Genomic DNA, 13,854 nt, shown 5'->3' on the forward strand with positions numbered 1-13,854 from the left:
GAACCAATTTTTTCTATATGTATTTTTCTTACATATCTGGTAGTTTTGCCTGCAAATTTCCAAAGAGAAAAATTCAATGTACGGGCACATATACATGTATTATTATTTCTTTGATTCATGAGTGTTCAGCATTATTGAAATAAATTTCCAGGACTTACCATGAAGTCAATTATTAATTAAATTAAAAATTTAAAGCCTTTCTTTTCTTTAATTCAAAGAGTAAAATCCTCATGCATTTAATAGTGAGAAAAAAATGCATTTATATATTAAATAGGTCATGCCTTAAAATTGAATTTAGATTTTTGAAACAGGAAAGAACTCTTGTAAAATGCATTAATTAGAGGTATAGTTATATATCCTTCCTCAGCCAAGAAAGAAGTCTGTCTTAAACTTTATCTCATTTGTGCACCTTGATGACCCTGGGGAAGGGGCAGAGCAGGTGGTCAGCTCTGGGCTTCGAAGGAAAGAAAGTCTGGATATGTCCTATTCTTTGCCCAAAGACACAGTGGCAGAGTTGGGAGCAGAGTTGAGACTCACACCCAGGTCCTTAATTTCAAAGCTGCTCTCAGAATTCTCTGAACTTCACTTTTCATGTGCAGTAATTATGGTACAGGGGATTCTGTAAAATGAAAATGTGTCAATGGCCCATGTGCAGTTGAATAGGGTTCTCCTTTGCTTCTTGGCTCTTTGCTCTTTTTCACTTGGGTTTTTTCGTTTGTATTCCCAGTGCAATATAGGAATTAATCTAGCATATATCCACTGAGCATTCACTATGTGCCAGGCTCTGAATTAACTATAGGGAGAAAACAAAATCACAATGGGTAGTCTTAGCTTGCAAGTATCCATTTTGGAAAGCAGATTTTTTTTTTTCAACATAAATAAAGAAAGCATGGTAATGCCATTTAAATAATTTGTATCGTAGGAATAAATTACTATGAGATATAGATAATAAAAGCCCCCTTCTAAGTTACAAGATTTGGGCAGTTTTAAGTCTCCTTAATGTGTACTGTCATTTTCTTATTAAATATTGTCATCAATATTTAGTATTTATTTTTATATCCAGCATAGTGAGTATCTATCTCAGCACACATCCCTTTTAGTTTTATTATTTCCAAATTGACAGGTATAAAGTTGTCATCTTTTATATTGTACAACATTTATTCAGGCACTATTGTGGATAATGTAACGGAGAGAAATGATACTTGAAGAATTCACATAGTAGTTGCTTAATAAATGTTGGATGACCCATGTTGAGGTTTTTAACTAAAGCAGCCACAATCCAAATGGAAATGGAAGCTCAATTCAATAATCAATAAAGAGTCAGCCTAAGTTTTTTAGCTGAAACATAAATATGTATGAGTGAAATATAAACATTTTTGTGTACATGCCTGCATAATTATGCTTGAGTGTGTTCAAATGAAAGCAGAAATTGTTCGTTGTTTCCACAGAATCTAAATTTGACTCTCACTCTGAGGACTTTTCTCTCTTTTTCAAACATTTTTTGAGTCTGATATGAGTGTGTATGTGTTTTAGAGGAGGGTATAAGAGCTGTGCAGAAACAGCTTGAGAACATTGTTGAAAATTTTTGTATTAGAAAAATATAAAAAAAGGTATGAAGAACATTGAACATTTGGATTTTTAATTCTATAAGCATATGGAAACTAACTATTCTGTCTAGTGACCAAAAGATACATATCAATTGGGAACTTTGGGAGGAGGTAGATGCTGAGGCAGATTTAGGAGTACAAGTGACTTACTGGTTTATGAATGTGAAATATAAAAGAGGCAGGAAGTGGGCTTGGGCAGGGAAGTCCTTCAGATAGGTGCAGATCTGATACCCATGCTAGGAAAGAGGAGAGAAAATAGGATAAGGCAATTCAGATCTGACAACATGTTGACCAAACCCAGAACAAAGACAGGCTTTCATAAACTCACCATGCTCAGCCACTAGCCAGGAAGTCCTGGGCAGAGCAGGGTCTGGCTTGAATCCTAAGGCTAATCCTGAAGGTACTTCATCTGTAGCATCTCAGCTAACGACACTCCTCATCAGGGAAATCCAAGCAGTGGCTTCTAGTGGCTTCCATAACATGTATATCAACACAAAAGAGAAAACAACTTTTTATCCTATCAAATCAGCAAACGTGATGTTCAAAACTATCATGTGCAGGATTAGCAAGTGCTCGGTGAATTAACTGATAGTATGAGTATTCACAGGTACATTGATTTTAAAAATGCATGCTATGTATCAAAACATGGACAATGTCAATTAGTTTTGACCCAGGAATTCAAATTCTAGCAAAATAAAGACAATATCAGGGATGAGAAGACTCATTATGTACAGCCAATATGCCTCTGAGAGTGTCTAACAAGGGCGCTCTCTGTGCATGACTTCAGGAAGTAACTCAGCATACCTGGGTCAGAAATTGTTGGCTGTATACCAGTGGACGTTACATTTATGAGGACTTATCCTCCAGTTCCTTTTTTATACTGGTATTCTGATCGTAGCAGCCAGGTCAGATCTATAACTAGAATGACAACGAACACTCCCTCAACAGGCTACATAATGTGATCACATTCGTGATCTTTATAAAGAATATTATCCATTCACCACTGTCAGCCCATCCTTGATGCTAGAATATTTTCAATAAGGAAAAGAATCCAGATCATGAGAGATAAATCATTTATGTGTTTCTTTTTCCCCTCCCAAGAATGCTAAGAACAGAACTCTGGACTTTGGAAGGCATAAGCTCTGCTATCTCCTGCTTGTTACGTTCACACTTCATGGAACTATTTTCTGTTGCTGTAACATATCGGGGGAAGCTCCTTCTCTTGTTTTGGTTATCAGCTTAAGACCACAGACAGATATGCCATTTGTTCTGTTTCTTTTCTCCTTTGAGCTTAACAAAATCAGTAATTATCTTGTTTATTGACTTCTTTATATATATATTTTTTAAGTCAGTTCCCGTGCTAGAGCGTATGGCCCAGTAAAAAATGGGGCTTGTCTATCTGTTGAATTTGCATCCTTATGTCTAGAAGTGTCTGGATCCTAGAAGTCTTTTAATAAGTACTTTGGAAGGAAGGAGGGATGGAGGGTGGGAAGGAAGCAAAGAAAAAAAGAAGGAGGAAGGAAGAAAGAATTAATAGAAAGAAAGAGAAAAGTTTTCCATAATTAATGCAGAAGATAGGAGAGGAACGAGCTAGTGAATACATCTTGGTTTCCAGTATATACTCCTTCTGTTTTTCTGATGGAAAGACACCATATTAACCTCAGATATGATTTTTTTGTTTGAAATTCATAACATTCATACCATTTCCAAATCTCAGACTATGTTTTAAGTGTCTAGGCAACACAGTGCTATTCTGGTACTTGCAAAAATGAGCCTTGAGAATATAATAAACTCTTGCTCAGATTTACTTCTAGAAAATCACATAAGGAGATAGAAAGGTTCAGGGGCTACTACGCAAGGAAGGAGTGGTTATTAATGTCTTTTCAGGAGTCACTGTATAGTACTACTACTACTACAAATAAAAGTATCAGTAACAATAAATGGAAAAGTTACTGTGTTTGTACAGTCCTCTAGGTTTGACAGAGAGCTGAACCAAACTGTAGAGGGAAGAATTTTTATCTCTATTTTGCAAATGAACAAACTTCATTTCAGAGAGAATAAATGTGTTCCCCACCTTTAGATAGATTTCTCTGCCAAGTTGTAACAACAGGAAGAATAAAAACAACAAGAACACAAACAATGACAACCTCGTTTATTGCACACTTGTTATGTTCTTGGCAATGTGCTGATTGGGTTTACGTGCATTATCAAATTTAATTTAATTTATGCCACACACTATTTTGAGGTAGGTATTAATGTCATTTCAGTTTTGCTGAAGAGAGAACAGAGAGTCTGATTTGATATGCTTGTTGTATAAGGTGTTTGAAGCAAGATTCAGTGAATCTGTCTGATTCCAGACTCCAATTTTAAGAAATTCTCTTGTACCTCCACTTGACTTCCAAGCCAGTGTAGTTCATGCCAGGGGATGCCATTGGTTTGGAAAGAAACCTATAGAATTTAGAAGCAGGCTCAGTCTTTCTTTATCCGTAGGATAGTAGGCAGTGTGATGTCAGAGAAGATGTGAGGCCATAGTCATTATAAAATGAATGTCATTATTATAAATAGCTTTCATTGTGGTACTTCAAAAGGCTGAAAATAGCTTATTTGTATTCTAAAAATGCATAGTTTTTTGTTTGTTTGTTTTCCTCTCCTTGTCACCCCTAATATATGTTTTCTTATAACATTTTGGGCATAGACAGGGAGAAATGTGGCATTTATTTAAAAGGCACTAATTTTAGGACAGCAGTGAAAAAAAGAGTTGCAGTCCAACCTAGGTGACTGAAGATGGAAAGTCTAAATAAAATGCAAGGCAAGTGAATAGCAAATGCTTAATTATCTAAAGAAACCAAGGTAAAGTTTCGAGACAGTCTAAACTTTGCTCTAGGCAAGCAAGAGTATGAAAAATGACCCGCTTAAAAATAAACTAAGTTAATTCATTGACCTTTTTTTCCTGAAACTCAGACCATCTTTCTTCATTGGATACAAATAACATTTGTCTCAGTGGAACCTGTAAAAATGAGCTAAGTAAAAAATACTCCTTGGGAAAAAAAAATCCTGATAATGAATGGTTCTCTTTTAGAAAAATCAAGATAATGCATGGTGTCTTCATGGAATGCCTTCATGGAATTGAGTCATTTTTATGCCTTCTGAGTCAAAGTGATAAATTGCAAACACACAGGGTCTCTTTTTAATCAGGATTGCATAGATTATCATTTTTACCACCACGGGAACTGGCTAAAGAATTTGCTTAGTGCAAACATTTGAGATGAAGAATTCGGATAAACTCAGGCAGGCCAAAAATGCTGGAATGTATATGGATGGGTGGGAATGTCTTCATATTTCACACTATTTGATATTCAGTCGACATCTTCATGCTGTCATGTTTTAGGCACTGGGGGTGAAATGTTGTATGTGATAAATACTACATGATGTAGGGTTCATGATAAAAGGATGGAAGAGAATGACAACTAAGCAAACTTGTATGGAGATCAAAAATGTCCCTTTTAGGGTAGTGACACAGAAGATGTTCTGAAAAATTGATGCCAGGTTAGCAAACACAGGATGTGGGGTAAAGAGAACTGTAAATAAAGTCTTATAGCAAGAGCAAATCAAAGGGATATATGGTCAGGGCAAAAAATAAATTAGTGATCAGGGTGATATTGAGAAATTAAACAGTTTTCACTTCCGCAATGCTATCAGAAGAATTTTTACTTGAAGATATTTTTCTGCATACAATAAACTAAGGCTAGAATTTAGAAATCCAAACCTATACATATATATGCTCCAACTTTTGCTTTTGATCTTCACAAAGTAAGATTTTTTTTTTTTTTTTGAGACAGGGTCTCACTCTGTCGCCCAGGCTAGAGTGTAGTAGCATCATTATAGCTCACTGCAACCTCCAACTCCTGGGCTCAAGTGATCCTCCTACTTCAGCATCCTGTAGGGAGCAGAAAACTATGTGCCACTGGCTGGTGTCTTTGCTTGTACTCTTATTTAATCCCTATATGAGGTAAAATAGCTATTTTAAAATATCTTATTAAAAATGAAAATTATGAGGATCCTTGAGATTAAATATATGGCCAATGTCAGGTGACAAATGCTTGATCCATATAGCTCACAATAAATATTTGTTGGAGAAATTAATGGATGAATAAATTGATGAGTGAATAATTAGAATATAAAGTAATTTGACCTGTACCTAAATTTACATTTCACTGAGTCGTTTGAAATACCTAAATGATGATGATAATGGTGACAAAATTTAATTTTAAATTTGTAATATTTCTCCGCTCAATATGTACAGATGTGTCCCCAACAAAGGCCATGCTTCTCCAGTTTAATGATGATTAAGTCCTCATATGCCAATGAATGTGACAGCTGGCCGCTTGCACATATTGACTTAACAATTATTAATTTTCCTGCTTAGTATCTCCGGTGGGAAATGAAGTAGGTTGAGTAAGTGCTGTGGTCATATTAATTGTTTTATGATTATTAAGAATAATCCCCTCGTCCTAAGCACATAGAACTGTTAAATGTTTGGGTAAACTAGAAGTAGTGTGGCTGTCATGTTACCTATCCTTTTGGACAAACCATTTGTAAGTCCACAGGGAGCTGTCCAGTGCTGACCATAGCTAGAGTCACGGGAATGTATACTGGGAGAAGCCAAGGTCTTTGTATGTGCGTGGTGAACAGAAAGACTATGAACCACACAGACACCTCAACATGTAACGCCTGCTGTCACACTGGGGTGCTTGCAAAAGCAAAAACATATTCCCCAATAACATCCATCCAACATGACCACACCCAGTTCTTCTCCCAGCTTACTATGTATCAGGTCTCTGCTGTATTAAATAGTATTTTCTTTTCCTATAGTAATGTTATTTCTCCCCTTCGAAATCTAGTTCTGAGTTTCATTTGAACTAGTTCAAAATGAGTTGGTGAAGAAAGACAAAAGTTTGTTTTCATTGATAACAAAGGAAAGCATGTTTACCTGAGTATCAAAGATTAACCAATATTAAAGAGATGTAAATTTGAGACAACACCTTGTATCCTCACAAATGTGGGTGTGTAGATAGAGGACAGATATAGATTGATAAATAGATGGAAAGATAAAGGTATAGATATACATAGATAGTAACCTTTTGTATTTATTGGTGTAGTTTCCTCCTTTCTATTCCTGTGGCCTAAATCTGCATCCCCTGCATCCCCAGCACTTAAGACTATGTTGAACATATTCATTTGGAAATCCACAGTGCTCAATAATTAAGTGTTGTAGCAAAGGTAACTTTAGATATAGCTTCCAAAAAGAAGGATTATCTAATATTTTTGTTTAACAGAGTTAAATATTATATGCACATGCACACACATATAGTTATGGAAAGCTCAGAGAAAGGTGTTAATTAACATTGGAGACCACTTTATTTTTTAAGCCAAAGGTGGTCTCTGAGAATAGGTTCTGATTCATGAGTAGGAATCTGCTAAAAGGATAGAGGTAGAAGGAGGAGGTAAATACTCCGTTTCCTGGTAAAGTCAAATTCCAGAAACATTTCTAAGAAATAATTTCCTCTGGGCTACAACATGAGACCATAAAGTTGCTTTTTGAGAAGGACTTTTTAAGAAGTAGTTTCAACCATAAGAACAGGGGTTCTAGCTAGTGCCTGTAACTGTGCCTGCCTCATGGTAATTTTTAAAGTAATATGTTATGATTGAATCAACAAACAAATTAAGAATGGACCTACTTAGAAAATGGGCTTCTTCAGAAAGAGTTAGATGTAGTTAATTTCAGATCCCAGGAGATTCTAGATTTCAAAAAAATGGATGCTTCCTAGTAATTGAGAATATATCTCATGTCATGTTTGGTATATAATAGCATCTGATTATTTGGAAACAGTAGCTGTGACATTGTTGATAGGAGACCAGGGATGTAAGGATGTGCCCATAGGTTCTACATAAGAATAGACCACAATATCAGTGTATCTTCTTTAGATACTTTGTATCTCTTCTTCCCCCCAGAAGCAATGACTTCTAATTCATGGCAGTAGAGCATAACTCTGAGCATCCCAGTCTATTACATTTTTGTTCTGAAAATGGAAGTTACCATTTATTTATCACCTACTTTCTGCCATTTTAATACTTTTCTTAATAACTATGTGGAGTGGATGTTATGATCCTCACTTTTCATATAAGGAAACAAAGCCTGTGGGAAAATTAACTTCTGAAAAGTATCCAGGTAGTAAAAGTTAGATCACATCTGTCTGATTTTGTACTACTCTACTCTACTGCAGTAGGCTTCAATCCACAAATGGAGAAGATTATAGAAAAAATAGCAATGAAAAGCCAATGAATTTAGAAACAGAAGGAAGAGAGGCACTCTAAATACTTTGATGCCCTCATTTAGATTAATTTTTATATTCACTTAAGTAAATAGATACTTGAACTCTCAGAAAAAAAATGATGGAGGGGGTAGACATAGACCTGACTTCATGGACCTTAAAGAACGGGTGACGTGTCATCATAAATAATTATGAAAAAATTATATCAGCTGCATATTTTTTGTTTATTGCCTGAAGTGCCACAAAGGAAACATGTAAGGCAATGAGATAGATGATTTACTATCATATATTATTATTACTATTTTTTGAATGTTTGGGTTGGATTTCATGAAGGGAAAGTGGAAAAATTAACAAAATGTTCTTGAATAACCCGTATAATTAGTTTAGATTAATCTTGATATGGATGATTCAGAAATGTTGAGTGGGGGAGTCCAAAATGGAGCTACATGCAAAGAAGAGTCAGCCCCCAAAGTATCAGTTCTTCATTCTTTGAAAACCTGTGAGATTTTCCACTTACAGCAAAATTCTAATTTGAAAGAAATTTTGAGTATAACTACTGGTCTGTAGGCTTATTTTTTGTAAGTTAGACAATTATGTAGTTACCATATGAAAATGAAATGTTTGTTTCTACCCATACTTTTAAAATGAATAACTGTTGAATAAGTAAAATTTTCACATTCCTATGTGCCTGGTATTGTGTAGAACAAATGAAAAAGACACAATTTTTGACTTCTCAAGGGTATAAACTAAGGAGCATATTACTATATAAATAAAACAAAGAACAAAGAAAAAACTGTAAAAAGTGATTTAAGAATTACACTAGAGTCATTTTACAATTTGTGATTATGTGAAATTTGCCATTTAGAATTTTAAGTGTGATAGTTTTATTATGAGCTAGGCAGTTTTATGTGACCACAAGGATCAGAAATTTGGAATTCAGTAAATTAGTGATTAAATGTGTTCATAAGGTTAACAGAGTTGAACTGGTTAGTGAATGTAAGCACAGCCATAATTAGATAGATTTTTTTTGATATCTAGAGAATTTCTTTAAAAGTAGTTTGGATGTGCAGTAAAGTTTTATTGTGTGTGACAGAGCGCTATTGGAACTTTGCTTTCCATACCATTAACTTTAGTATTGTTGCTGTGGTATCATCTATTTTAGAAGCCACCTTCTCAACCTGACACCTGCGGATCTCTTAAAGACAGGAATTGAGATTGCCTAATTGTGCTATTTATGAACAAATACATTCATGAGCTATAAATTTTAAAATGACAATATTTACATAATGAAACGAACTACGAATTTCATTTTCTTGCTCTCGTTCTCAGCATAGAATAAATTTGCAACCCCAGACACAAATAATGATGATAGAAAACACTTACTATGTGCCAGGCCTCAGACGATACAGCTGGTAAAACATTTAGTAATTGAGAGAGCTGGGAATGAACCTTCCCGGTTCTTAGTTTCTCCTTAGCAAAATGGGGTCAAGGAAAGAAACAGCCCCACAAAGTTAATTCTTTGCTCTCTCTCTGTGACTTTAGTTAAGTCATTTGAGTTTAGATCCGATCAAATATCAAAGTAGCATTCTTAACAACCAGGTTTTACGAACTTTACAAAGTCGTATATTTAAATGTCTTTCCCCTCTGGCATAACTGCACAAGAGATTGTTAACGATCAGGTATTAAGAAAATAATTATAAATGTCATACCAGTTGTGTGCTTTTTCTCACTGTATGTAACATTTAGTTCGTTTTTGTACAATGCTTAGAAGGAAATAACCCACCCCCACCCACCATGTTCCGTTTGCTATCTACCAGTAATACCAAATTTGCAATAATCAAATATTGAAATCATCATAATGGAATCTATTCTGAGATGACATCATTTTCTATAACCTTTGAAAATAGACCTGGGGAAAAACACATTTAAAAATGGGATCTGTCTTATTTACATTTCACATGAACTCTAAAGTAATATGCCTCCTACACTCTGGAAAATAGTTATTGAAGACTGTCAGGCTGAAGCAACTGGAAAAATTTGCTGAAAGGAAGCAAGACAAACAAAAGCCCTGTGTTACCTGTAAACATCTATTTTTAACAAAGCGAAGCCTCTGCATGATCATAATTTCCAGGAGAAGGGGATTCAAGGTGGTGACAGTGTGATTTAGAATTTCAGGAGAAACAACACAATGTGTGAAGTCCCGAATGTGAACTCTAGAGTCAGGGTTAGGTTTAACTTCTGTCCCCAACACTTTCTAGTTGCATAACCTTGACTGAGATATTACACATTCCTGAGATCCTGTTTCTTTATATCTTAAGGTCAAATAATCATAGCTACTTTCCAGAGCTCTTATTGGGTTCAAGTTGAGATATTCAGAATGTCCAATACCTAGTTTCTACTCAGCTGCATGAGTTCCCCTACCTGCCAAAATTCGAATTTTCACTGACGGGCATTAGCCCAACTATTACTCCCTCAAATCCTGCATTTCTCAATTCTGGGTCACACTGGAACTAAAAATTATTGGTAACATGGCTCATTGGCTTGTAAACAAATTTGGGTGGAAAATTGAGTCTTGTTCACATTGAATATCCAAAACAAAAACCTTCCTTATCAGCTTAGTGGAGCAGCCCTGGATTATAGGACCAGAGGGCCCAGGCTGTGCATTCAACCTGGAAGCAGCTGACCAGGAAGTGGCATTTTAGAGTCACCCCTTGACCCACCCACTCCCAGGTGGTCCATATTTCTACATATTGCTGCACCACTTGGAGTTATTACGTTGACAATGAGCCATTTTCCTCTGTGCTGACTACCAACACCTGCCTCTGAGTCAATTTACCTCATTTTTCCATGCAACTATTTCAATAAATGTCAAGGTGCTGAATTTTCACATGTGCAAATATTTATGTAAGAGTGAGAATAAGCACAACAATAATTTGATTCTGAGGTATTCAGAATGTTTCAAAGGCATAAATTAATTACACCTTGCAGCTCCCTGTTAAGTAGGGCAGCACTGCTCTGGCTCTAGAGTATTCCGTGGTCAGAGATTTTAGGGCAAAGAGGTGGGAAAAGTCAGCTCTAATTCTCTATGCATCTTCAGAAGAGGTCTGCATATCATCATTACTTGTATATGTTTATTTTTATATAGAATTTCCACCTTAGTCATATGTGTGCTGCTATAACAGAATACCACAGTCTGGGAAATTTATAATAAACAGAAATTTAGTTTCTCACAGTTCTGGAACCTGGGAAGTCCAAGATCAAGGTGCCGACATCTGGTGATGGTGTTGTTGCTGCATCATAAGGCATCACGTGGCAAGAGGGCAAAGGGAGGGCGAGAGACAAAAGGGGGCAAAACTAGTCTTTTTATAAGGAGCCCACTCCTGTGGTAATAGCATGAATCCACTCACCGGGGCAGAGCCCTCATGGCCTAATCACCTCTTAAAGGTCCTGCCTCTTAATACCGTTATAATGGCAATTAAATTTTCACAGGAGTCGAGGAGGGAACAAACATTCAAACCATAACAATTTCTCACAAGCTTATGGAGGAAAATATGCATTGAGTCATTAAAAATATTACACTTTACTGAGAGGCTGTTATGTGTCAGGTATTGGTCTGGGGGCTGCGTAGACATCAATAACTAAAATAAAGTCGATGTGTTTCTTGTCTGTCTGCTCCCACTAGAATGCATGTGGGCAGAGATTTTGATGGCTGGTTAAGGAAGAATAGGAGTGCCAGAAGGGAGTGGTTATTATCTTGTAAAGGCTGGTCAGGGAAGCCTCACTAATACCTTGACATTTGACAAGAGACATCCCAATGCTGTTTCTGCACAGGAAGGGAGAATCAAAGAAGTGAAGTGACTTGTTGGAGGCACACTGACCATGGTGTGCACCTGGGGGATAACAGGTGTGGGGGTGCTAAGTTTAGTCCTGTCCTTTTATAGCATGGGATAATGGAAATCCTGTTTATCGGGCATTATTATGGTGTTTATCAAAATGCTCAAGGGAGTAAACAAGGTATTCATTGTATGGTTTGGAGTGGGAAAGATTGAAGCAAGAATACTTTGATGGAAAAGAGGATGCTTAAAGCCTTAGCAAATTTTGACAGAGAGGGGCAGGCAAGGTAGATACAAATATAACAAAAGCACATATAGAAAACAGATGTGGTATGATACGTATTATGATAGAGTGATACAAAATATGATATAGCAGGGGCCACAATAGGAGGGGCTGAGTTTGTATTTTAGCAGTTGTTGATCACATTTGCCCCATCTTTTGAATTGTGAACTGTCCCGGGCCAGAGAATGGTGCTGCCATGATCTCTGTATCTCCAACCCTTAGCACAGTGCCTGCCTCATTAGAAATTCTCTCTCTGTGGTCATTAATTTGAATCCCATTATCCAACTTTATGCCAAGATAGGGAATTAAAGAGGGTGGAAGATGGTAACGTGGCTTTGCTTCTCTTGCCCTGCTATGGGTTTGCTGAGAAATCAGAGTTAAGTTTGGAATAATTTTGACGGAGTTGGCACAAGTGTGAAAAACCGCTAAGGAAGAAAGAAGGGTTGATTTATATATCAGCTTCCTGATTCCCTCACATTGGATTTCTTTGGCTATTACAATGTCCATTTACACGGGAAAAAAATGGATGTTCCAGAATTTCCTCATCATATTAGATCACTTTCATACATGAAGATTGTGAAGCTTATAACATTTTATTTGCCTCTAAATATATAAAACAAAACCAACAGAACTGATTTCACACTTTGGGAACATGGGCTGATCAGACAACCAGCTATAGGAAGAATGAGTGACAGGTTTAGAAAGAGTTAACAATGTCCTCTTATCTTTGGACCCCTTTGGGACCATCACTTGGCAACAATCCCTGGCAATAGAGAAAAGAAAAAAAGTTAAGAATTTTGGTAATCATCAGTGCAGTGTCCCTCTATCTGTGACACAATACATTTTGATGTGTTCTTCGGTTGTTAGAAAATGTGTGTTTTCAGTAAGAATGGGCAAAAAAAAAAAAAAGAAAAAAAAAACACTGTTGGTTAGGGAGAGGACTGCTGGAATTGGAGTTAGAAAATTCTGGATTCCAACATCTTTTACTAGCAGTGTGACTTTGAGTAAGTCACTTATGCTGTACTTTGAAGGAGTAGGAAAGTTATATCTTTCAGGCAACTTTACTTGGATTTCCCTGATTTAATCCCGTCATCATTTCAGTGACAAAAGATTAGTGTTCTTCATTTAACACATCAGGGAAATTGTGATGGGAAAGGATTAATGACTGATTCAGAGTTACCCAAAACATAAATGTCAGATTTGAAGGCCCGTTTATGCCTTTGTCCTAGCCCTACAATTTTCTCTGGACCACATGACTTTCTTACATGGGTTGCAGTTCTGTTCACATACAAAGGTTACTTCTAAAATGGTATTTTGTTCAGCACTACACGGCATAAAACATCATGTGGAAGTGGTAGCTGCAAGTTTTTCAGAAATCAACCAGTGGCTTGCCTTCTTTGCATTATAAGAAGCACGGAAAACATAAACAGATAAACTACAGGTTCTGTAATTACTGTGAATGACGAAGAGTTTGAGGGGCCCAGTGTGGTGGCTAATGCCTGTAATCCAAGCAACTCAAGAGGCTGAGGCCGAAGAGTCACTCAGGGTTGTATTTTTGAGACCATTGTGGGCAACATAGCAAGACTTTGTCTCTAAAAAGAATGAGAAAAATTAGCCAGGCTTGGTGGTATGTACCTGTAGCCCCAGCTCTTTGGGAGGCGAGGCAGGAGGATCACATGAGCCTAGGAGTTTGAGTGAAACATGGTTGCACCACTGCACTCTGGAGTGAGACCATGTCTCAAGGAAAAAAAAAAAAAAGAGTTTGAGGGAACCAGTCTTCTATCGACTGTGGGTATCTT

The 13,854-nt window shown here is 36.6% G+C and overlaps 1 protein-coding gene across 1 annotated transcript in view; it reads left to right on the forward strand.

The window, feature by feature from the left end:
* The window catches only part of CDH8 (cadherin 8), a 333,702-nt gene that overhangs the window by 156,959 nt on the left and 162,889 nt on the right, over positions 1–13,854 (forward strand). The window lies entirely within an intron of this gene.

Source organism: Lemur catta, chromosome 20, assembly GCF_020740605.2.
Source record: "Lemur catta isolate mLemCat1 chromosome 20, mLemCat1.pri, whole genome shotgun sequence".
NCBI classification, from domain to species: Eukaryota; Metazoa; Chordata; class Mammalia; order Primates; family Lemuridae; genus Lemur; species Lemur catta.